The sequence below is a fragment of the Anas acuta genome, chromosome 18 (genome assembly GCF_963932015.1).
Source record: "Anas acuta chromosome 18, bAnaAcu1.1, whole genome shotgun sequence".
NCBI classification, from domain to species: Eukaryota; Metazoa; Chordata; class Aves; order Anseriformes; family Anatidae; genus Anas; species Anas acuta.
In genome coordinates, this window is record NC_088996.1 from 11,206,304 (window position 1) to 11,229,612 (window position 23,309).

Sequence of the window (23,309 nt, forward strand, 5' to 3'; positions counted from 1 at the left end):
CTAATAGAGTGTATCTAATTTAGTCCAAAATGAATGTGCTGTTGAATTTTTTGTCTGTGGTTGAATATTGCAGCAGTGAAAGCACCATTTTGCATGATCATATGCCCATCTCACAGACTGATGGATGTCATCAGCTCCCACACCAGCCAGCACCTACAGGTGAAGGTGTCCTGGAACACCAGGGACCAGCCAGCCACAACATGGCAGAAGATTTTGGGGAAGACTGGCACAGTCCTAAGTTCCCTTGTCCCCCCCTGCTAAAAGCAGCCACAGAAACAACAAAGTTATGCTATATACCTAAAAATGTGCCCTCAAACTGAACGGAAAAAAAGCTTGAAAGCAGTTGAACTTGAGTTTTGCTCAATTTGGCTAAGACATCACAGTGGTGCCTTCATTGCTTTCTCTGGGGCCACAAATGCTGCGTGCTCTCTTCCCAGGACTGACATGCAGAGGTTCAGTAGATCTCATCCTCAGCATTACACCACTGTTGTCTTGAGTCATCGTGGGCACAGATTGTATCTATCTCCTTGGTTGTGCTGGCCAGCTCAACAGAACAGACTCACAGGTTTCAAATAAGACAAAGAATCCCTGAGAATTTCTACAAGGATTTCTCTGTCCCTGGTTCCCTATCATTCACCAACCTCTCAACCTGAACAACTTTTTTCTGTATGACTTTTCTCCTGAGTTTCAGCCACATGAGCTCTTATCTTAGCCAAATCAGTGTTCCTGGATACCTCAATAAAATGCTAATGCATGAAAATGTCAGCAAAGCATGGCGGGGCAGAGGGAACAAAACACCTCTATGACAACTAGATTTTATTGGTTAGTGCCATTAGCTAAGCCAAAGGACAGAATGTGTCAGAGTGATCACAAGGAAGGAATGTTCAAAGGAAAGCTGGAGAAGAGAAAAAATGCAAACTCTGCACAAATTGCACGCCCTAGCAAGTAGAGCTACGCAAATGCCCGCAGAGTGAATTGGGAAAGCATCTTAGGCGCACTCAAGGCTCCCAAAAGCCTCCTGAATTAATCATGGACTCAGCTAAGCCTGATTCAAGAGCTGCTTTTCAACTGAAATAAAAGGCAATTGGGTGTCTTAATTGTTCAGAAATTCTGTACTTTCAATTAAAAATGGATCATTATACTCTTCATTTTGCTTGATGTATTTCAAAGGAATCTTAATTTGGAGTTAAATAAAGATAGCACCATTTTATAATTTTGCTTTTTCCTGTTCCTCAGAAGGGAGAGAAAAAAAAAAAGAAAGCAAAAAAAAGAAAACAAACCCCAGAAAAGAAGTCAAATGGAATAATTATGTCTGCAAGATTTTACAAAGCCAGACTCACTACAGCAATTGTTCAAATCCCACTTTGATCAGATTTCATATGAGAACAAAAGGCTCTAATGCTACACAAATTGAAATGGGAAAACTAACCCAAAACCAAAAGCCAAAGCTGGGCTCAGGCTGCAGCACAGCTTTCACTGCCCTGGCCATGCAGAGGGTGCCACGCTCACCCACCGTGGCCCAAACACATGCAGTGGTCGAGGCTGCAGTCAGCTAGACCTTTAGAAAACAGCAGCAGGAGCCCTTTCTACAGAAGAAGGTGACACTTCAAACACTTGGATTATCTACAGATTATCCGCTCTTTCTCCACACTGAGCATGTGTCTTAGATGAAGGATCCTGTCTGTTTTTTCCTAGCAAAGCAACATTTCTGTTAAACAGAATGGATCCGGTGAATTCTCTCAACATTCAGGCAGGAAGATAACACATGGCTACTGGTTTCCATGCTATGACACAAGCTTTCTGCAGCAGAATTTTGTGGAACTTTTCCTTGTACTTATGAAAACTGCTGGTCTTTCTCAGGCAAGTAATTATTCAAGCTCAGCTTGTTTCAGAGTCCATAGTCCAAGTGCACTGTTACAGCACCAGATGGATGAATTTCTGCCATTACTGCTATTAGAGAAGGACATTGAAGGGTAGGTGGGTGGGGATGTAGGTAAGGAGGGAATGACCTTAAGGCAACATTTTAGAACCTAACAACAGGCACATGCAGAAACCACATGTAGAAATTTTTACAGATTAAAAAAATTCTCAGAGAGATAAGTGGTCCCTAGCTAATATTAGCTATTGCACTCTGTTTTACAAATACTCAAAACAGTCTCTAGTAGGTGAGCACAGAGGAATAGGCAGCCCCTGACCCCCCAAATAGAGGAATCCTAAATGGCCCTAAACCTCCAAAAACCTCCTATGAGGTCATCTAATCAGCAGGTGTAAACTGACAAAATATCCTTCTGCATAAAAATACCCTCAGGGAAGTAAAACACAGAAAAATCTGACCTCTGACAGAACTGTTATAAATAGGATATTTGAGAAGTTTTCCATACAGCATCAGCTGCCCTTTAACCCTTGAACTGCAGACATTTTCCATCCATCCCTCTAGCTGACTACTGAGCGCACACACACGTATATAAATATATATACACGTGCATGTACACACATGTATTTCTGCAAGGTGCTTTACATTTCTGTGTCTAACGAGAAGACAAGGAAGTAAGAAGCCAAGAGCAGAAAGCTACAGGAGATGTTAGGATTTCATCCTGGATCAGAGCTTACAGCCTTTTTCAGGTGAATTGTTCGATCACTGTGAAACACAAAATTGAGCAATCACAACAGCACCCCTATTGGTTTTGTCTTGGCTTCACCACAGACCAGTGCCTTGACTGCAGCAATATCACTCCTGAGCAGTGCCCAGGCAACCCCAGAACAGAGTTACACACCACAGCAGAGCCTTGCAGCACATGAATTCCATGAAATGACACCACACCTCGAGGAATGTGCTGTTGAGTGCTGAGAAGCTCCTGCCATTGTCCAAAATCCATTTGAACCTTTTTGTATCCGCAAAGATAAGGAGAAAGGCCCATCTCCTAGATCCATTTCCCAGAGCTCTTAGAAATGGATTGTAATGTGCTACATCTTTGCCTCCTGCAAGAGGCATGTATCACTTCCAAAGCAAACCCTAAAGCCCTTCTTTGTCCATCTTAAATAAAGCCAAGATACCCAGACGTTCCCTCAAGGGGAGGTAGGTGAGTGACTTCTGGCGGGATAGGCAGAGGCTGGAGGACTCTCCTTAACTGTGTGGAGTTGTGAACAGGTGGGAACAGACCAGTTCAATAGGGTGAAATAATAAAATGGCTGATTTGCTCTGCCTTGGCAACTAGAAATAAGCTCTCCCCCCCCCCCCCCCCACCTGTTTGCAGGTTTCACAGGTGTTTTTTAAATATATGTATATATCAAATATATATAAACTATATATCTCCTTGAAATACTGCAATAATCTTTTGTTCCAGTCCTAGGCTCCTCTGATTGTTTTATGCTGGAGAAATTTATCACAACTGAACCTGAGGCTGCATGTAATGCCTTTAGGAAATTTTATCCCTTTCCACAAGTCATCTCTGATGAAATTGGCTGGAGAGAAACCTGGCATCGTTTCTCAAGGACAATAAAAAGGAAAACTGAAAAACTTTTCATTAAGCAAGTGTTGAATGAATCAGCTTAGGAGAGATATTAGGATCTTTGGCAGACGAAGCAGTGGAGTTCTTAACTGTGTTTGTGGTGCCTTTGCACTTTATAGACGGGATATTAGTGGAGACTATGCCTTGGCTGTGGATGCAGACATGAAATCAGAATGGTTTCGTGATAAGTCTTTTTGCACCACTTTTGACGTAAAACTCAGCCTGAAATTCTTGCCAGCCCTGTGTGCACATTCATTTCACAGCTTTGACTTCTTTCTATAATTAACTGTTTGGTCAAAGCCAAATTTCAGATCTAAATACAAGGGAGAAAAAAAAAATGGGAAAAGAAATAACTTTAAGAAAATTTAAATTAATTTTATTTATATTCTTTCTCTCAGTTGCAGCCAGAATCGGATTCAATGCATGGTGTTTTTGGAATAAGATAGTGTTTTCCTCCTTATCAGGTGAGGACCCTCAGTGAGCAGCTGTCCAAAGGGGGATGTGGTCCTTTCACCTTCTCAGTGAACCCATGCCAGTGCCAGCCACGGTGTGTTATTTGTGTTCAGGGCAAGAGGGTGGAAGGTGGGAGCAGTCCCACCAACTCGTGCACTGCCCTGTGTAACTGCAGCCTGCTTTTAAATGCCAGTCCCAGCACTGAAAGGAGAATATAGAGGCCACTTGTCTCACTGTTTTTTGGCTCATCTAGATGATTTTCCCTGATTGTTATTTATAATACTTTTTTTTTTTTTTTTTTTTTTTTTTTTTTTTTTTTTTTTACATATTTTGGGCCAATCTACTCAGTCAGCAAACTCATAAAACTTTATCAGCAATCAGCTACAACAGACATCTGAAAGCTGATGTACCACTATGGCCTTTTGGAAGCTGCTACTTGAGTCCTGAAAATTGCATTTTTAGGCCTTGCTTTGCCTCCTAGAAAAAAAAAAAAAAAAAAAAAGTATTTGGGGGAAGCATCTGCGTCCTTCCATTCCCTGTCTGGAGAAGTAATTGTTCCCTTACGTAGTCACCTCCAATAGCTGTCTAAAGCTGGGTGGGATGAGTTCAGGCCTTGCTGGTACGTGAGTGCATGGAGCCTTGCTTTTCCTTTTTAAGGTTGGGATTTTCAAAGGACCTAAAATAATTAAGTCCCCCAAACCATCTAACCCCCAGGGGCTCTTCTGAAAATCCTAAGCTAATTTCAGCTCCTGGTAAGTGTCCAAATGTTTGGATCCCTATGGAAACCTTCCTCTGGAGTATCTGAACTGTAAGGTAGCGGTATTTGTATTCCCACTCCCCATGCATTTCCATTGGTATCATTAATGCATGGCAAGAATGCAAGTCCTAGGAAAATATGTTCACAGTCCCTGGCTGATTCTTCCAAGATGGTGCTGTTGTAGGAAAAAGGATTACGTGAGTTAAAAGTGCACAGGGCTCAGCAGTCATTAAGAGCTACAACTGCTCCTAGCAAAAATACTTTTTGCAGCTGCACTTTGGAGAGATGTTTCACGTGTTTTTGGTTGTTTGGTTTCTTGTATAGATGTCAATAGTCCTTGGCAGGCCTCTCTCTCCACCTGCCATTTGGCAGGCATGCCCAAGGTGGGTGGGTGGATGGATTTTGTTTAAATAATGAGATCTGTCAGCCTTTGGGAGAAATGCAACAAGAGAGGCTTTGAGCTCGACATAGATGTAGAGTAATCAAAAGGGGACAGAGGCATTATTTAGCCTGCCTTAAACCATAGTTCTCTTAGCAGCTGTGCTGCCAATGTCTGGATACTCGTGATGCTCCTAGGACCTCCCAGGCTCCAATGAACAGCCCTTTGCAGTTTTCTGCAGTACATCCACCCAGCTTTTCAAAAGCCCTTGCTTCTTAAACCCAGACATCGCTGAAACTGGGAGGATGACTTCCATGCAGCAGCATTAAAGAGAGTGGCGCTGTTAAAGCCACAGTCTTCACTGCCATCTGAGTCAGGTACAACCCAGCATCTTGCTTTAAAAACTTCAATGAAACTGCTTTGCCATAGCAACTGCTGCACAGCTGCAGGGACTGCTCTGGAGGAGCTTTCCCTGAGGGAATTCTGCTCTCCCCTCTGGTGAGGACAGGGGAAGGCATCTTCCCCAAACTCAGTCTTTTGCCATCTCTTGGAAAACCATGTGGTTTAAAACTCATTTTCCATGAAATTTTCTGAAACAACATTTAAGTTGTGAGCTTCGTGGCCATAGACTGAAATTCAATTCAAACACAAGGAAAGAAATATTATAATGGTGTTTTAATTTATTTTAAATAGATTCCTAGTGTTTATGTCAAAGCCAAGTTTTTGGTAATGACCTCATTATCATATTTTACCCTGATCTCAAACCTATGAATAACATGCCATTTCGTTATGAAGACATAGGTAGAGTCCCCCATTTTTCTGTCATTTGTTTTGGTAATTAAACACAGGTCCTTTAGTCAAAATGCCTTCCTGATTGCCATATCCCTCCTGTGCTATGGGGTGCAGTGCTCAGGACCTCAAAATAAATGTTTAGGACCAGTAATGCTTTGAAGCAGGTGAATTTGGGAGAAAGTCCTCACCAGCCCTGCTACACCAACACCAGCCCTAGAGAGGGCTCTGAGATCTGCTAGTGAGTGCTCCAATTGCTCACACAAATGTACCTTTTCTTTAACAGGCAGGAGGATGTACTTTAAACACAGAATTCACAATATGCATAGAGAAAGTGACCTGGAACAGGGCAGAACAAGGTCCAGTCCAGCCACAACAGCCCGTGGAATCCCCAAAGCCATCTGAGTCTAATTTTCCAGCTTCCCGCTTTGGCTAGCTGTAACAAAGACTCAGCATTTGTTCAGCACTGAGCAGAAAAGTGCTCCGCAAAACCCAGTTCGATTCCACTCCAAGACGGCAGCTGCTTTTAAATGGCTGTTGAGGTCACGATGCCTTGAAACCTTCTGCTAATCTTTCTGGCTCAAAGTCAGCCCATTGTTGCTAGGCTCTGCCCTGGGACCTGCAGCTTATTGCTTTCGCCACCCACTCGTCCAATATTTTCTTAGCAGTATCCTTTTCTAAGCAAACGTCAATCTGTAACGCCTTTGCAGGGAGTGGAGATAACAAAAGAAATAAAAATAAAAAAAAAAATCAATAGCATTAAGCCTCTGTATAGAGCTTCTAATTTTCCCAACAAACGTTCAGAAAACAATAGTCTACCAGTTTGTTTCATTTTTATTTTTTTGGCTGGATGACTTCCCCTAAACTTGGAAAAATATAAATGAAGTAACAGCAATAAGATAAAATGTGTACTAAATCCGGTGGAGATACAGCAAAAGAAAAAAAGTCTATGCCCTTGATAAAAGACACAGAGACACCAGGGACACTCATAGGATGGCAGGGTATCAGATATGACTAATTCAGGGAGCATCTCTTTTATATTAAAAGTAAAAATAAGAGTTTATGCTTTTTCTCAATTCAAGAATATTTTAAATTCTAACGTCAGAACTGAAGTTCAGAGACCTGTCTCTAATACAAGAGTCTTTCATCACATGCAGGAGAATTGGGGTTGGTTATTACAAACGACTGTTTGTTTGTATTGCTGCTGTATCAAGGATACTGAATAGGAGATCCAGACCTGATGGTAGAAAGACTTTCAGAGGAAAAAATGAGGCTGCTGCTGCCCTGCACCATTTCTGCGTAAAGCAGGAGACAGCAATTGTTTGCAAAGAGAAAATGATGGGGAGTACAGGCAAGGACTTGGGCAATTCATCAGCCCAAGGCAGAAATAGAGTTCTGGTCCTGCAGGCCAGGAAGATCCTCAAAGAGAAAACCAAAGAGCTCATGTCTGCAGCGTGAAGTCACGGAAAGGGGTGCAAAAGGACAAATAGCACAAGGAGCCTTGCAGGTTTGGAAAAAGTCATCTTTGCTGCGGCGCTCTCAGTACATCTGGTTAGCCAGATATTTCCTGCTGAGCTACAAACGTCACTGTTCCTCCTCCCGCCACAACTGCTCAAGAGGAGAAAATACGAGACCCGCTGCATTCGTGACTGCCAACATCCATGCTCTTGAACTGGGTATGACCTTTGTTCAGAAATGGTTGCCAAGTGACAATCTTACATATTAAGATTTGTTTTAGCAACATCATAATAAAGGTTTTGCTCAATCGTTTTTGAAACTGAAGTTTAAAACTCAAGGCAAATATGATCTTTCAGTAGAAGAAGTTATTACTAGGGGGAGAAGCAAAGAGTAAACACTTCATGTGTGAAAAAACAATGAATTAAAGTGACCGCTTATAGGGTTCTTTCATTTGAAATAGCTTGTGATGATTTTTATTTAACTGCACATACAACATTAACACCAGGAAGCAAAAACCCCACAACAAACAAATGTAAAACTTTATTAAAAGATACCAGTTTTCAAAGCAGAAACTGGACATTACATTGTAGAATCTGAACAAGCATCTGCTGGACCAGATCAAGCTCTCTCCATGAGAGGGTTGCCTGCTTACTGCAATTCACCCCAAAATTAAAAGGAAAGCAAATGAGCACAGTTCAAAGTGCATTTCCAACTCATTAGTTGGGCTGGAAAACAAAACAAAACAAAACCAACCAACAAACAAACAAAAAATACCAACACTTTAAAAAAACCTTTCCAAAAACCTAAGGTCAGAAATCTAACTCAAGGAATAACAAGTGAAGACTCTTTATGACATCTCCAGTCTTACTGACAAGGGTAACAGCAAAGATGTGTGCAAGGAACTTGTTCCTATCCTGTTTTTCCTGATCATTCAAACCTCTGCCTGTCTGGAGCAAGCCGCCCAACGCTCCAAATCTCTTCTGCTACAACATTTGTACCAGTGCCACAGTGAAAAGATGCTATTGTGAAAACCATAGATGCGCTCATCTTCGTTTGTTCCAAGACTGGAGTTCTGCGGGGTCCAGAAAACACATCAGGTCATCAGATCAACACACTAAATCTTTCCTTTTACTTAGAAAGACAAAAATAATCTCGACTTTTTAATGAGCTCACACAACACCAGAAGACATTTCAGACTCAGGAAAGTATCTCATTTCTGCTGGCGAAATGCATTGCAGCAGAAGTTGGATTGGGTTGCACTTGGATGGGCTCTGGTGCTACATGCCGAATCCAACTCCGTCACACAGAGGGAGCATCTAAAGTCACAGATATTTGGTAGCAACGTCCTGTATCCAGCTCACTCTCTCTGTATTTGGATGGTGCAGAGGCACCACCGTATTTGATGCCAGCTTTAAATTTAAACACAGAAGAAGGAAAATTACTTCTGTAAAATCAGAGGATGGACCTCCTGTGCAAGAGGTCCCAGCTGCCACAGAAAGCGTGTAATCAATTTTCATGATTTTCATTTTAAAAATTGGCTTGATTTTTTTTTTTTTCCTCATGTGTCCTCACTATTTCTACTGGAAGGGATTTCCAGTGTCTGTCTATTTATACCCATTTCTTCTCGTGCCAACATTGTCTCTTCTCTTAAATAACTTTCCTCTGCCTGCTGCTTGCCTCCTTGATGCACTCACAGGCAGCTGTCAGATCTCCCCTCAGACTTCTCTCCTTAGGCAAAACAAGTCAATCCCATTTAATGACCTCTTGGGAGAGAGTCCCCATTCCCTGGATGCTTTGTACCCTCTCCCCACAACGAGCTCCTCTTTTGGGATGTGGTGATGTACCACATCAGTACCCCATGCGCTCTCCCCAGTGCCCTGCCTGGGGTCCTCACAAGCTCCCTCTTCCTCTAGAAGCTTTCTTCCCCCAACATGATTTGAGGTCACATCACAATCTGAGGGCTCAGAAGAAAGGTCACTGGTTCTTTTCTTCACTTTCACCCCTGCCAGTAACAAAACAATCACTGCTTAATAATGCAATGATTAATCATAGCCATTGTGTCACACATAGACTTTTGAGAAAATGTTATGTGTATCAGGTCACAGCATATTGCTACATTAAGCTTTGCAGCTCTTCCATTTTCACATCAACAACAGCAAACAAGGCCATTCCTTTTTCTTCCACAATTTAAAGGACCAGTTTGAGTCTCAAACATGAGCAAATTATATACACGTATTCATTGGTTAAGGAAAGATAGAGGAAGGTAAGAGAACAGCTTCCTCTTCACAGCCTGGCAAAAGCAATTAATTCCTTTTATTGTTATCATTGCTGCCTCTCTCTTTTCCTCAACACCTTATCTATTCAGGGCAAAACATACTGCACAGGCAGATTAAATACCTGCTTTCTCCTTCTACTAAAGTCAGTGGTGAAACTCCCATTGACTTCATGTTATAGGAAAGATTAACATGGGCAAAAATCTGCTGAAATAAAAAGAATATCATTGACAACCCAGTTTAACAGAACCCCCTTATCCAAGACAAAATGAATTAGAAAGGTTTTTGAAAGCTGCAGATAGAAGTTAGCTGCAGGAAGAAGAGGGAGAGTGAAGCTAATAGGCAGGAAAACACAGCTGAGAAGTCTTGCTGCAAAGCAGCAGCTCACAGCCTGCCTGGGTTGTTCACGGTCCTTACACACACGGTGCAAATCTCTATTTGCACACTCCTAATTTACACATTTACAGTTATTCTTTGCTGCTAGTAAGCACACATTGTCCTAAAAAAAAAGGATGATTTAGACATTGTCTTTGGACTATACCTTCCCCCAGAGTTCCTGACACACATCTCAGCAGGCCCCCTTTGCAAACATAAGGGATTGTAGAACAAGAAGATCTCACAGGAAAAGTCTAACCAGCTAAAAGAGAAAGTGTGTTAGGACTAAAAAATACCTGGCTTGTGTCAGAACCTGTTCATGATAAGAAGAAATATTTTTTAATGAAATCTAAGTATGGCCCTTGCAGATGTGGAAAGAATGTAACAGGAAGATATTTTCAATTCCCACTTGGCTACAAGAATCAGGTTTTGCAGCCAGGTTGTTTTTTTCTCTTTTAATCCCCCCTCGTCCTCTGTGCTGTTTCCCTCTGACTTGGGGTGGGAGGCACAAATGCCCCCTGCTTGAGCCGTTGCAGGCTGAGGAGCAAAACCAACTTCACTGCTGTACAAGCTGGCTGTCAGGGCATGTACAAAGGCAAAGGAAGTCTGCAACTCAGTGACTGATTCTCCTGCTGATTTGGAATTTCTGATAACGCAGGAATTGCAGCGACAACAGAATTCCATGCACATAGGCTTCTTCCCAAAACCAACCTCACTTACTTGTCCTTCTTGCTTGAATTCATGCTAAAATCAGGCAATGTGGAGATTTCAGTTTGTTTTGTTTGATTTCTTTTACTTATATGCCTCATTGTGGGTGGCATTTCCCTCCCCTCTTTCCTTTTTCTTTTCCAGTGCAGAATAGAGTTATTTATGAGGGAGATAAAGCAGAACATATTCTATAAAAGAGCTTGTTTGGCCTGAATGCCATGTTCTGATAAGTGTCCTATGTGAACGAGACATGAGGTTAAGACTTGAACTGGAACAAACTATTTTTGTACACATGAAGTGGATAGTAAGATACTGGTGCTTGGTGGAGACAGGGTTAAGGTTCTCAGGCAGCTTTATTTGACTTTGAAGAAAGATTTTTTTTAAAAGAAGGAGTCAGCATTTCACACAAGATAAAGGACACCTTCACCTCTTGATGGTTAAAAAGTCCAACACAAAATACCAGCTTGTACTTAAAATCCCTGCAAATGTTTTGGGTGGGAAAATTCTGTGGAAATTTGGGTTGAGTTGGGTTACATTTTTTCCTTACAATGACTTTAGTACAATCCAAATTTCCAGACCAAACAACATTTTTTTCCCCCTGAAGATTTTTCATCATACGGTGACAATTTGCAATGTGTTATTTCAATTAATTGTCAACTATTTCCAGATCTCTGACCAGATTACTGTATATAAAACCGTCAGTGCTAGTCAATTTGCTTTTCTTTCCTCTCATTTATTTTCCAAGACAAGAACTGTTGGGTGACCATCTGCTTCTTATTTCAAACCTGTCTATTTTTGTTAATACCTGATGTCTCATGTCTCATGCGAAAACTCAATTAAAGATTGATAAGCAGATTATTTTGTTTTGACATGGGTCTTCTATTCCAAGCAGCAATGGTTTACAATTCCAAATTACTTTTCTGTTGCAGATTTCTTAAAGGACTATTTAAATTTTGTTTTAGACCCATGTGTGGCAACCATTTCCAAATATGCTTGGCTTTATGCATTTGAGTTACCTTATAAAAGGAAATAGAGACATTTGTGTGCTAAAATATGAACATTTATGGAACAGGAACATGAGGAAACGTAAAGCCAGGGTTCCATCCATTCTTTCCTACTGGTTTCCATATTAAGTCTACTCAGTTTTCAGACCGAAATAGTTTTATTTGTCTGATGACCAATGCCGTTATATCACTGTTAGTATGAAGCTGGGTCCTTTCCACTCTTTTGCCTTTAATACAGATGCTGTCACTTAGAAAGCTTCAGGTGGAGCATCCCATAACAACCTCACCAGATCTTGAAGTAATGGTTATTCTTTGGGTTGTATTGACTACTTGTCCCCAGGTACAATAAAGCAGCTTTAAGCCCTCCCCATGAATGCTTTCTGAAGTGGCAATGGGGTAGATGAAGCTCAGGTGTTGCTTAAAACCAGATTTGCTTTTAGATCTCTTCTCCTTTCTGTAAAACATTTGATATTACAATTGTCCCACCTAATTGCTGTGACCAAGGTGCAATACTTGTGTTAAGAACAGTCTTTTTAGGGTTTCAGGTAGCTGGGAAGAAATTAACTTCCCTGAAGAATCATTCAGTCTGCCTAAAACACAAATAATTCACTGCATCTCTCTTTTTTCTGTCTTAACAGACAAACCTAATATCTGATATTAGGGAGGATGAATCTCAGCCAGAAACTTCTACTCAGAGATTCAGGTGGGAAGGTGCTCTAATCTCCTCCTCAATTAACAGAGCAGTTGATTATACATTTTTTTTCCTCCCATCTACACTAGACACACCATCACATGTGAGCGAAATCCCTATTTTTTTTTTCTCTGTTTTCCTTACTCTATTCTACATTTTTTTTTTCTTTTCATAAAATCTGTCACCAATGACTATTTTTTTTTTTCTCTGTAATGGAAATATTAAGAATGATTGGTTAAGAAAAACCCAAATCCTAAATCATTAAGCAATAATTCTGAGAGATTATCTTACTGAGTAATATGCATTTTTATAGCCGACATTTTGACAGGACATATTTCACTTAGAAAACCATCATTTTTTCTCCCTTAGGTTATAAGGCACTTAATTCATTTTTTGAAGGAAGGAGGAAACAGCTGTGGCTAAAGCACACTTTTTCCATCTGTCATTTTTTCTTTATTTTCTCTTTTTGTGCATGCAGCACTCTCAGAGTGAAAGCATTAGTAGCGGTGCCAATATTAGAAGTTAAAGAATGTAAACTTGAACAGTTTTGGTCAAGGTTTGAGAGGAATTTTTTTTTTTCTTCCTTATTTTTTTTTCCTTCCCATGTTCTCTGGCTGTGCTGGAGGCCATGGTTGCTTGTTCAAAGTCATGGTGAAGAGGCAGGTGCTGAGATGTGCTGGGCACTGCCAGACCCAGCCATCCCCGGGTCCTGACTTTTCACCCAGCCCTAAGCTAAGCTATAGGCAATGTCCTCAGCTGCTGTCATTTAATCAAAGCAGCTACCTGGGGAAATAGGCTGATGATTTGTCTTTGGTTGAGAATATATCCAAGAATCATCCTTGTTTACTTAAATGTGAGTTTTCCCTAATTGTCCTTATTAAAACATGACTTTCTCTGCCAGCCACCTTCCATTACTCGCCTCTCTTATGCTCAGTAATAAACCTTAGCTCCATTTTCAGGAATCACCGTTTTGATCCCCACTCTGCTGCCTGTGAAAATGTCCAATTAAATGTTCTTCTTCAGAAGTCTCAGGATGCTGGATAATTAAAAAATATGGGAAGATCTAAAAAAAAGAGCTTGGTACCATCTCCCTCGTTGTTTGTTAGACTGGTTTAAATGCAAAAATTTGACAGGTAACAATTCATAATATTGAGGAAAATACTTGCTATTCTAACTCCACTCACTCATTTCACAGAAGGAGAGTAAATTATAAAGGTGACAATATGGAGAGACAGCTCTCTTTTGGAGTAAATTATGGGTGGAAATTTCAAGTGATTTGGTTTCATTTTTACCCTTAATTCCATCTGTCTACACTAGGAACCAAGCTGACGAAGCCAGTGCCTGAATGTAAAGACAAGACCTGCGCTCTTCTGCTGGGCAGAGAGCGGTTATGAACTACAGAGCAGCTAGGTGAAATATCACGCAATAAAAAACGGTGATTATTTGGGTTAAAAAAGGAGCAGATAATCCCACAGTTATTGTTCACTCTTGTGCCAGCTAAAACTGGATTGGCACCTATCCCAAAAAAGCTAGCATGTATTTTCATTCTCTGATTTTCGTTTTCTTCTTCCTTTAAAAAACTGTCCCTGTAAAGTCAGCCAGGATTTAAACAAATACATCTATAGCATGACAATACCCCCATTAAAAAAATAATTAGGAACAGGGCCTGAAACAACTATCTAAAGACACTGGAAAACATAAATCAGCCCAAGTATTTGAATAACAGCAAGGTGATGATGGAGACAACATGAGGTGGTCTTGCTTGAGAACCAAGCACTTTGTTTTGATACAGAGAGCATCAAACGGAGCAGAGCAAGGTCCATGTGCTCTGTTGTGTTCTCAGGCCAATCCATCTTTAAGAAAACTGTCAGAAAGGGCAAACAGGCAGTATAATTCTTCCCACTAGTGATGTTGTTTTGTGGGAGCGGAGCAGCTTTTAACTGACAAAGACAGATCTAACCTCTGAAATCAAGACCCCTTATCATTATTTTTTTTTGCACGAAAAAAACTGATTTTCTATTAAAGCTTTTTTTTCTCTTTTAGCTTTGAAGCTGTTTGAATGTTATTATTTCACAGATGCTTGCATCTCTTGTATGGATCCCTACAGAATTTTTATTGATGTAGAAAAAGATTGCCTCATGTTCTTTTTTATCATTTGCTGTCAAACTTGCCAAAAAGTTTGACTCTACAATGCAGTGCAGTCAAAGGGAGTTTTTCAATGGGTTTGGATTTAGTTCCCAGTTTCCATCTCTATCAAACCATGTAGGTCTTTTCCACATACATTTCTCAGAGGCAAAGGACCACAGAGTGAAGTGACACGTCAGCCCATGATTTGGTGGAGATAACAGCAAGACTCAGACTTGCAGGAACTGTACCCCTGCTTTGCTACTCACTCCTCTATCCAAAATGCTTCTCCTTGCTGGAGATACCAGCAGCCGGTGACTTTTCCATCCTTCTGCATGTGGTGCTGAGCCCCTGCCTGATGATGCACCATTGGTGTCCATGCTTTGGCCAGAAGCAAGTCCCAGACTGTCTTATCCATCCGCGACTTGTTCTCCAACGCATTCACTCACATTCTGCAAGCCCCAAGCAGGGTTTCCAGCTTCATCGCTGAGTCATTTGGACAGAGGACAAGCCGACTAAAGGACACTAGGTTTCAAGTCCATCATCAATGACCTATGCTGCTCAGCACTACAAAGCCAGACTCGTGTTTAAGCCCAGCAGGCTACCAGCCCTAGTGTTGGTCATCGCATGCAGGGGTTTGCTCTTGGCTGGTTCTCTGATTCAGCACAGAGAAGGTTGCACAGATTTTCTTCCGTGCTGAATCACCACCTGTTCCTTGTTCCCTCAGCAGGAGCTGTGTCTGAGAAAGGATGTTCCTACACAAACTGCACAGGGCTCAGGGAACATGCATGAGTCACTGTTGTAGTTCATGATATCCTGCACTAATAGATGTTAATAATAGCTTTCAGAAATCTCTTACAAATACCGAGTCATTTCATGATATCTTTTTACTCTACTACTGAGTTTTAGTAACTATAGCTGGTTAGGAAGCTTAAAAACAGAAATAAGTTGATGTCCAGTTTTGCCTTTAAAGTCTTGCTTCTGTTCATACGTGTGTTTACCAAGATGAAATAAAGTACTAATTTTTTTTTTTTTGGTGGAAAACAGCAATAGATTGCTATTGACATTGGCTCTGAAAATTAGATCTTCATTAGTAACAGGGAAAGCTGTTGCTTTTTCTATCATCATAAAGGTGTGGAAGTCAGGAGAGATAAGACAAGGCATATTTGGCAATGCATGGTATTACCACAGATCAATATTTTTCAGACAAAATGTTTTTCTTAGTTGAAAAATGATCTGCTTTTGCACATACAATTTAGCGCATGAAAACAGATTTCAGGAACTTTTTCATGTTTTGCACATTAAATTTTAATGAACTTAAATTTATTTAATTTTTTTTTAAAAAGAAAAACATTTTTCAAATGTATCCTTCCTTACAAAATCTGTTTGATTATAAATATGGACTGTTCTAAATGTTTCATTTTCAACAGGCAAAACACAAATACTTTAAAAAATTCAGGATTTTTCCTTCTTTGATGAGCATTATCTTGTTTGTGCACTTTTAAAATGCATGGAAGTGTGTCGTGAGATAAAGCCAGGAAAATAAGCATAGAAAAAGATTAAACGATGGGGCCAACAATAGCTAGAAACAGCCATGGATGACAGTCCAGCTAATGTAAAATTGAATGTGTTTGACTGTGTCTAATCGTGATGAGGATTCCTGGACTAGAAAATATCATCCTTAAACCAAGGTTTAAGGTTTGCAAAGTTGTAAAAAACCTGAAAATGCGTCTTTGAATGGAAAGGTTTAGTCAGCTTCAGAAACAGTTCTTTTATAATGCATGGAAAATTGCTAATCTTACCAAGTGTGTCACCAAACCAGTGTTAAGGACTGAATGGAAAAACTTTTGCAGTCATTTCTGTGAAATGTCATGTAATTCACAAGAAAAGGAGAAAAACAAGAGTGTTATTTCTGTTTTTTCTTGCACGGTCTGGTAGTTTGACTTGGTAGCTTGTAATCAGGAGTCTGGGCTCCAGTGACGCCTCTCAGGAAAATCCTTCAGGTACCAGGAAAATCTTGTTGATGGGGAAAGAGCTTTGGCAGGATACCCCGCATGACCCTGGAATCAGGTTCCCTAGCTTGAGCAGTTACTATTTCCTGTACGTAAAATCAGAAATTAAATGTACTAATTACTACGGTCTCTCTTCTTAACACATCTGTATGAATATGGTAAGTACATTCTATATTAATCTGATTAACAGACTTTTTTCCCCCCACTATTTTATCTCAAAAAATGCCTTGCAACCCATTGTTTTGCTACTTAACAACTCTATGCTGTCACTTTGAGGCCAAATGCAAATGTAAAACAGATCGTTTCCATTTAACCAGTTTCTGAAAAAAAAAAAAAAACACGCTTACTGTCTACATAACAGACTTCAATATTAATACATCATGCAGACAGAATGAAAAAGAGCAAAGCAAGGATCCTACATCACAGAAATGTAACTAATGCAGAGATAGAGTAAATACCACTGTCAAAGAAAATTCATTAGCTAACCTTATCTAAAGAGCATATCTAAATGTGTCAGGCGATAAAAAGCTAGACCAGCTCAAACCTGCTCTCTCCAAGATGCCTGCCTATTTGAGCCACGGAAAGAATGAAAATGCATATACTGTATTACATATCACTCCTTGCTTAGAGCACTTTAAGCAGCAAAAGCAACAGTTTGGAGCTGACAAAAGTCTTATTAAGCACATGGCTGCTGAGACACTAAAACGTGCTACCAACCCTACTGCTTTTGCTCTATGATGCTTTCAGGTAGGTGAGCAGTGTCTTACACAGGGGCTCCCCAGAGTAAAAAATACTGTGAAACGCTTTGATATTCAACACATGTAGAAGCTATGACCTTGGTGCTGCTCTCATTGCTAGCCCTGGTAAGGCACGCTTTTCTCCTTCAGCTTACAGGTTAAGACAGAGGAGGGCTGTGCCTGGGGTCAGGGTGTACCCCAGGGAAGGTGCCTCGGTGCCCACTCCTCCACTGTGGCAGCGGGTGTTGTGCCATGGGATTAAAGGGAGAGTTGTCATGGCTCTGGTGCGAGGCCTGTTACAAGCTGTTGGACTGGAGAGGCAAGAAACGAGAACTGTGAATACTCTGAAGCTTAGGGGATTCTGGGAATTAAAGATGGGGGAATTATACCCTGTCCTTTATGCCCAGTTCTCTTTAATCAAGAATGTCACCTTACAGGGCTGGCTTAAAGAAAGAACTAAAACAAATTAACATTTTTCCATTTAAGTTCTGGTAATCTTCCTAGATGCTTCCCTCTGGCTTCATCTTTTGTAACCGTCTCTCTACAATGCCTTATTTCCAACAGTTTCTGGGAAATACTCTTTCTTGCAGTCGGGTACCTACGCTATCCTTACACAACACCCCCTTCCACGTTCCTGAGTTCACAGACAGAACAGCTGTGCATCTTTATTACACATATGCTGCATTCTGGCTTTGCTTGTTAGCCAGCAGACAGGAAAATTTTATTTTTAGGCAGATGTGAAAGCCCTAATTTGTTGCAGCGGGGAAGAGAGAGACTAATAATAGCATGCAATACAGCCAATGCCAAATTAATTAACAGAGACCAAAACAGGTTATAGTTTACAAGCCAAAGCTACTATTTTCCACTTCCCTCGCCTTCTCCTTCTCTCTGCAGTGTAGTAGAGCTAGAGTTGGAAGAGGGACATCCTATAGCACCTAGTCATTGCTGCAGGCATTTTGCTGTGCCTTTGAGTTTTTAAGGAGTTTGCCTTGACCTTACAATACTTCAGTGGACAAGACCAGCCGTAAACAATTTCTTCCACGGCTGCCCAGCCTGGCTCGAGCCTCTTGCTGCTGAACACATCTCAGCTTGTTGGCAGATGAGTCAGCATGGCGGGAAGGGACAAGGAGGAGGAGGAAACGTCAGAGCCTTGGAGAAGGTGCTGAGGCACAGCAGAGTCCCTGCTGCACCCGCGCGCATCCACCTTCCCGGGCCCAGCCTCCCTCAGCAGGAGGCCGATGACCTGAAGGGAGACTGAGAATAGCTCCTGCCTCCCTTTTTACTCTCGGGTGACCACACGTGTTTGCTTGTCAGCTCTTTCCAACTAGGAGCAGGAGCCTATTTTAAGCCATCTCTTTCCTCACGCATACACTGTTGCCATAGCTGCAAAACTAATGCACATGGAAAGAAAGGTTCTTACTCTATTGACTCAGCAGAGAGGCATGTTACTGAATCTCTCTGTTTCTTAACTCATGTAAGTGAAAGATAGTGGGCCAGATCCTTCCCCAGCTGGTGCTAAAATGGCACAACTCTTTTGGCTTAGTGAATCCCTATTAATTTGCAGCAGCTGACATACTAGCCCTTTGTTTTCCATTGCTATGCTTTCCAGAACTGTTCGTGGCATGCTGCAATTAATTCAGCTTCTCCTCTTGTATCCTCCCTTGAAAGATAGTCTGATGGAGATGGGAGAAAGCTGTATTCAGTCTCCTTCTGTCCACCTTCCATTTGTCTGAGGAGTCAGGGAGTGAATACATGCCCAGCATATGGTATCTCTCAGCCTTTAACTTGCATCAAATTTCCAGGGTCACAGACAGCAGTTTTGAGAATATTTAAGGTAAGCTTCAAATGCATTGGCACTGAGCTTTCATTCCAACCTGGCGATAGCATACACACTAACAGTGGCTTGCAATGATTTTGTTCATGTTTGCGAACTTTCAGCCAACTCTGATTCAAACATAATTGCTAATATTTTGAAGCTGTTGCTTGCCAGGATGCTTGAAGAAAAAAACATCAATACACTTGAAACAAACCCACTGCTGTTTGGCTAGAATTTTGCAAGGTTACTTTATTTAAATGCTTAAATTTTCCTTCCCATTCCTAATATTAAACAGAAAAGAAACAACTTTAATAAAAGGCAGTCAGGTCTTCAGTTAATGTGAACTTGCATAACTTTTTTCTTTCAAGGTTGTTGCAGCTTTACAATAAAGAAAACACAAAGACCTACAAGGAGGTAGTAGTTTGTTATTTATAAGCTGTAAGAAGGTTTTATTATATGACTTTTCCAATTCATTGACTCAAAGTAACATAATGGCTGTTGAGTCGCCTTATAGAAGGGACAGGTGTTCAGGCATCTCATCCTAAATATGAAGGACAGTAGTGCATGCCTTAATTAGGGCTAGGGAAAATATGGACACCTTCTTTGTCCATCCAGGAGGTGGAGAGAGAGCTGGGGAGAAAGACTAAGTCACTCACAGTGCTTCTAATGCTCAGTAAGCAGAGAGCACAGCTGTGGCTACTGGAAAAGAAATTTGTGATCTTCAGTGGGAACATCATATAGAGGAGTGAAGCTGGATGACTACTGCTGTGATCCAGCTCACTGGCTTCATCACAGCAATAGCCAAACATGAGAAGAGAGGAGAAAACGTCAAGTGATATGACTTCTGAAAACAAGACTAAGGCCAAAAAAATGAGAATAGAAGAGGGCTGAGCAAAGGCTGATCCTCTGCAGAGACAGGCTGGGGGCAGGACTGAGGGGAAAGAAGTTTCCCTGCATTTTGTCAGTTTTCGCTCCAACTTGCAACTGCTATGCTATTAATAAATGAAGGATAGACAAGTGAATCATTTGCAAACCTGGGACTGACTCATAATGCCTGGCTAGTGGAGAGATGGACAGATTTTCTTCAGGAGCCAAACGAGACTACAGAATAAATGCTAGGAGTAGTACATTGTATTTTGAGTCAATATAATGTAGTAGGTGACACTTTATTCACTGCTTACAGGTATCTTAGGAAGGTTGCCTCTTCATTAATGGCATATGTAAGTGTTGATGCAGAAGCAGTGGGAATTAATTCTGGCAAAATTGGCCCCAGATATTCAATGACTATTGGGAAGGGTATGCATCCCAGCTGCTATAGGAATGAACTGATGAAATACAAGTTGTATTTGACCAGAACTTTTAATATTCTGCTTTTTTCTTTATAAATATGCGGCAGTCAAGCAATCTGTGAGACCTACTGCATGTACCTTTAGGTACAAAGACTTAGCAGTGTCCCAGAATATAAGATTCAGACTGCTATCTCAACAGGTACTCTTTAAAAAGATGAATGATCTGCTGACCCAAATTCTAAGTTAATTTATGTACGCTTATGTTTTGTTTATATTTCTGTGACTTATCTTTTTGTAGGGCTTTACTGTTTTGGACAGCAATACCCACTTCTGTTTGTGCAAAGAGCCTGTAAAACTTCAGCACCAGCACCATAGCTCAGTTTAGAGCTGTCAAACATCAAGATATAAATATTACCTCCTAGCTATTACTGTTTATAAAATAATCCAGTTCTTAAAAAAAAAAAAATCAAGCTCTACCATATAGTCATGTGGCTTCCTGCAACAGTTAATTCCAAAGGCTGCTTAAACATGTATGATATTTTCCCTTTGACATGCTTTAAATGTATTTGTCATTAATCTTGACCCTTTGACTGTTCCCTGAGGGACAATGAAGTGATCAGACAGCTGTGCCCCTCATAACTTTTAATACTTTAATTAAATCCCCTTTGGACCTTTTTCCTTTCTCTATTCTTTCTTTAGTCAGCCACCAAGAAAAACGACCACAATTTTAACATCTAAACACTGGAAACTATGAACATATAACAATGCAGAAATTTCTTATTTTTCAATTTACTTAATTATTTTTAAATTTAATTTCTGGAATGAATGAACGAGAGTTCTATTTTCTTCTGAAAATTCTTTTTGAAGTCACAGTGGTTTGGCCTCATGTGTATAACCATAAACAGAACTGTACAGTTTTGGACAGATACTTTCAAGAGTGAGTTCAAGTTCTGCCTCTTCCATAGTTTAACAAGACAATAGTCTTTATAAAACTTTTACCCACAGAAATGGTTGATCTATCTTAAGAATGATCAATCTCGTTTAAAGGTAACAGACTTGGCTCACACATAAAACAATCCCTATCATTTTACTATCCTATCCTCACGCCTTACATCCAAGTTTTGGTGTTTGGTATTTACTGGCATATATAGCAATTGCCGAAAATGTCAGTGAATTGGCAAATTATAAATATCACTGACAAAAAAAAAAAATGATTTTCCACTGCCTCAAACTTTCCATGTTGAAAGTAAGTATCACTTTTGATTCCCTAATTTTTCTTAGAGGGATTAAAGAAATCAAGCAGGAAATAGCAACATTGCTAAATTACTTTGCATTATTAATTTTGTATTGTGTAAGAGGAAGCACATTATTAGATTTCAGTTTCACACTTTCCCCCTCTTCTCTGAGGATTATGGGAAAAGTCATAATTTCATTTCAGAGATTACTACTCGATTTTTACGTGCACAGGTAAATCTCAGCTCAGTAAAAGGAAATCTAGGATGTTTCTGTAAAAACTAGCCCAAGTAATGCAACCTTTTGACTAGTTTTGTCAAGTTACAACAAAATACCATCTGTTTACTCAGAAAACAATACCATTTTAAAGTTTTCCAGGGAACTTGGGCCAGTTTAGAACTTCACATTCCAATTGTGAGGCACCGTCAGTTGCTCAGGCTGGTGTGGAGAGGCATCGTACACAGAATGTACATAACCTTTAAGTCTACCAGAACTTAGAAATCCGAGGGAAGCTCAGCCACACACCCACAAGGAGTCAGTTTGTACTGAACCCCTTCAAAGAGGCTGCATTTGTGGCACATTGTCCACCCACACCTTTGGGAGGAAACCAAAATTGTTTTGCAGTGTCCAAAGCAGGAAAACCTCTAAACACAGCTTAATGTTAAATTAAACCTGACAATAAACATGTGTGTAAGGTTAATTCTGGTGTAGAGTCTTGGTAGCTGATAAGTAGCTAAAATCACTTCTCTTTTGGTGCATGAGGGGTTTGTGCCCTACAGTATGGAAGATCCCATTTCCAAAGAAGCTGCAGGAGGAACTCTGGGCTCAGCAGCAGAAACACTTGAATGAAGAAGCAGTGGATGGAGCAGATTTAGACTAACACGACAGGGAGAAAAAGGGTGTCAGAGATAAAAGTGGCTTATAAAATAACTCGGAATGTCAGCACATGATTATGTTGTTTTCCCCTCAATCATTAGACTGCTATGTTGCAAAACACCCTGGAGCTTGAGAAACTGCTAATGGGCAACAGCTTTTGGAATGCCATAAATGCTAAGTTTTACTGGACTGGAAATACAACGTATTGTACAGTCAGAATACGGATGGGGAAAGATTTGGACACTTCCAGCTTGTAATAAAACAAGAGAGAAAGTGGATTAGTAGGATATGAAACTCATTAAAAAGGAAGAGCTGTAAAAGAAAGATTTGTGGGAAAACTGCATCCACAACACTAACAGCACTCACACTTGGTTCTTTTGTGCTGTTATTTACACCTGGACATAAGTAACCTAATCATCCCCCCTACACCTTTATCAAAAACAGCCTTACAACTTGCAAGACATTTACAGATAAGAACCTGACAGAGGATGGTACTGAACCTGGAAGCCACTCACTGGGAATACATCAGGCTTTGCTTCATGTTCTGCCGAGGTGCGAGACAAGCCTGTTAGCCTTTCAAGACAGCAGGATCTTCAAAACGTACGGCACGCAGCTGCTGTGCACACAATGCTGAGCCCAGGCTCGGATAACTACAGGCCTACGTGGCTTTTGGCTGAAGCAAGAAGTAGGATGAGCTTGTATCTGCCTTCCATAAATCACATCGACTTGCCCCAAGACTAATCATAATGGAATGAAAAGGTCTTTTACTTTAATAAAGTGGAGGGTGATTCCAAAGGTAAATTAGGAAGAGGTACATTATAGAGAA

General features: G+C 40.6%; 1 long non-coding RNA gene across 1 annotated transcript in view; it reads right to left on the reverse strand.

The window, feature by feature from the left end:
- Positions 1 to 11,204: 11,204 nt before the first annotated feature.
- LOC137841858 (uncharacterized) overlaps positions 11,205 to 23,309 on the reverse strand; it is a 57,777-nt gene continuing 45,672 nt past the window's right edge. Inside the window, exon 3 of the long non-coding RNA XR_011088801.1 lies at positions 11,205 to 13,459. This is a non-coding gene — a long non-coding RNA (uncharacterized lncRNA). The remainder of the gene's footprint in view (positions 13,460 to 23,309) is intronic.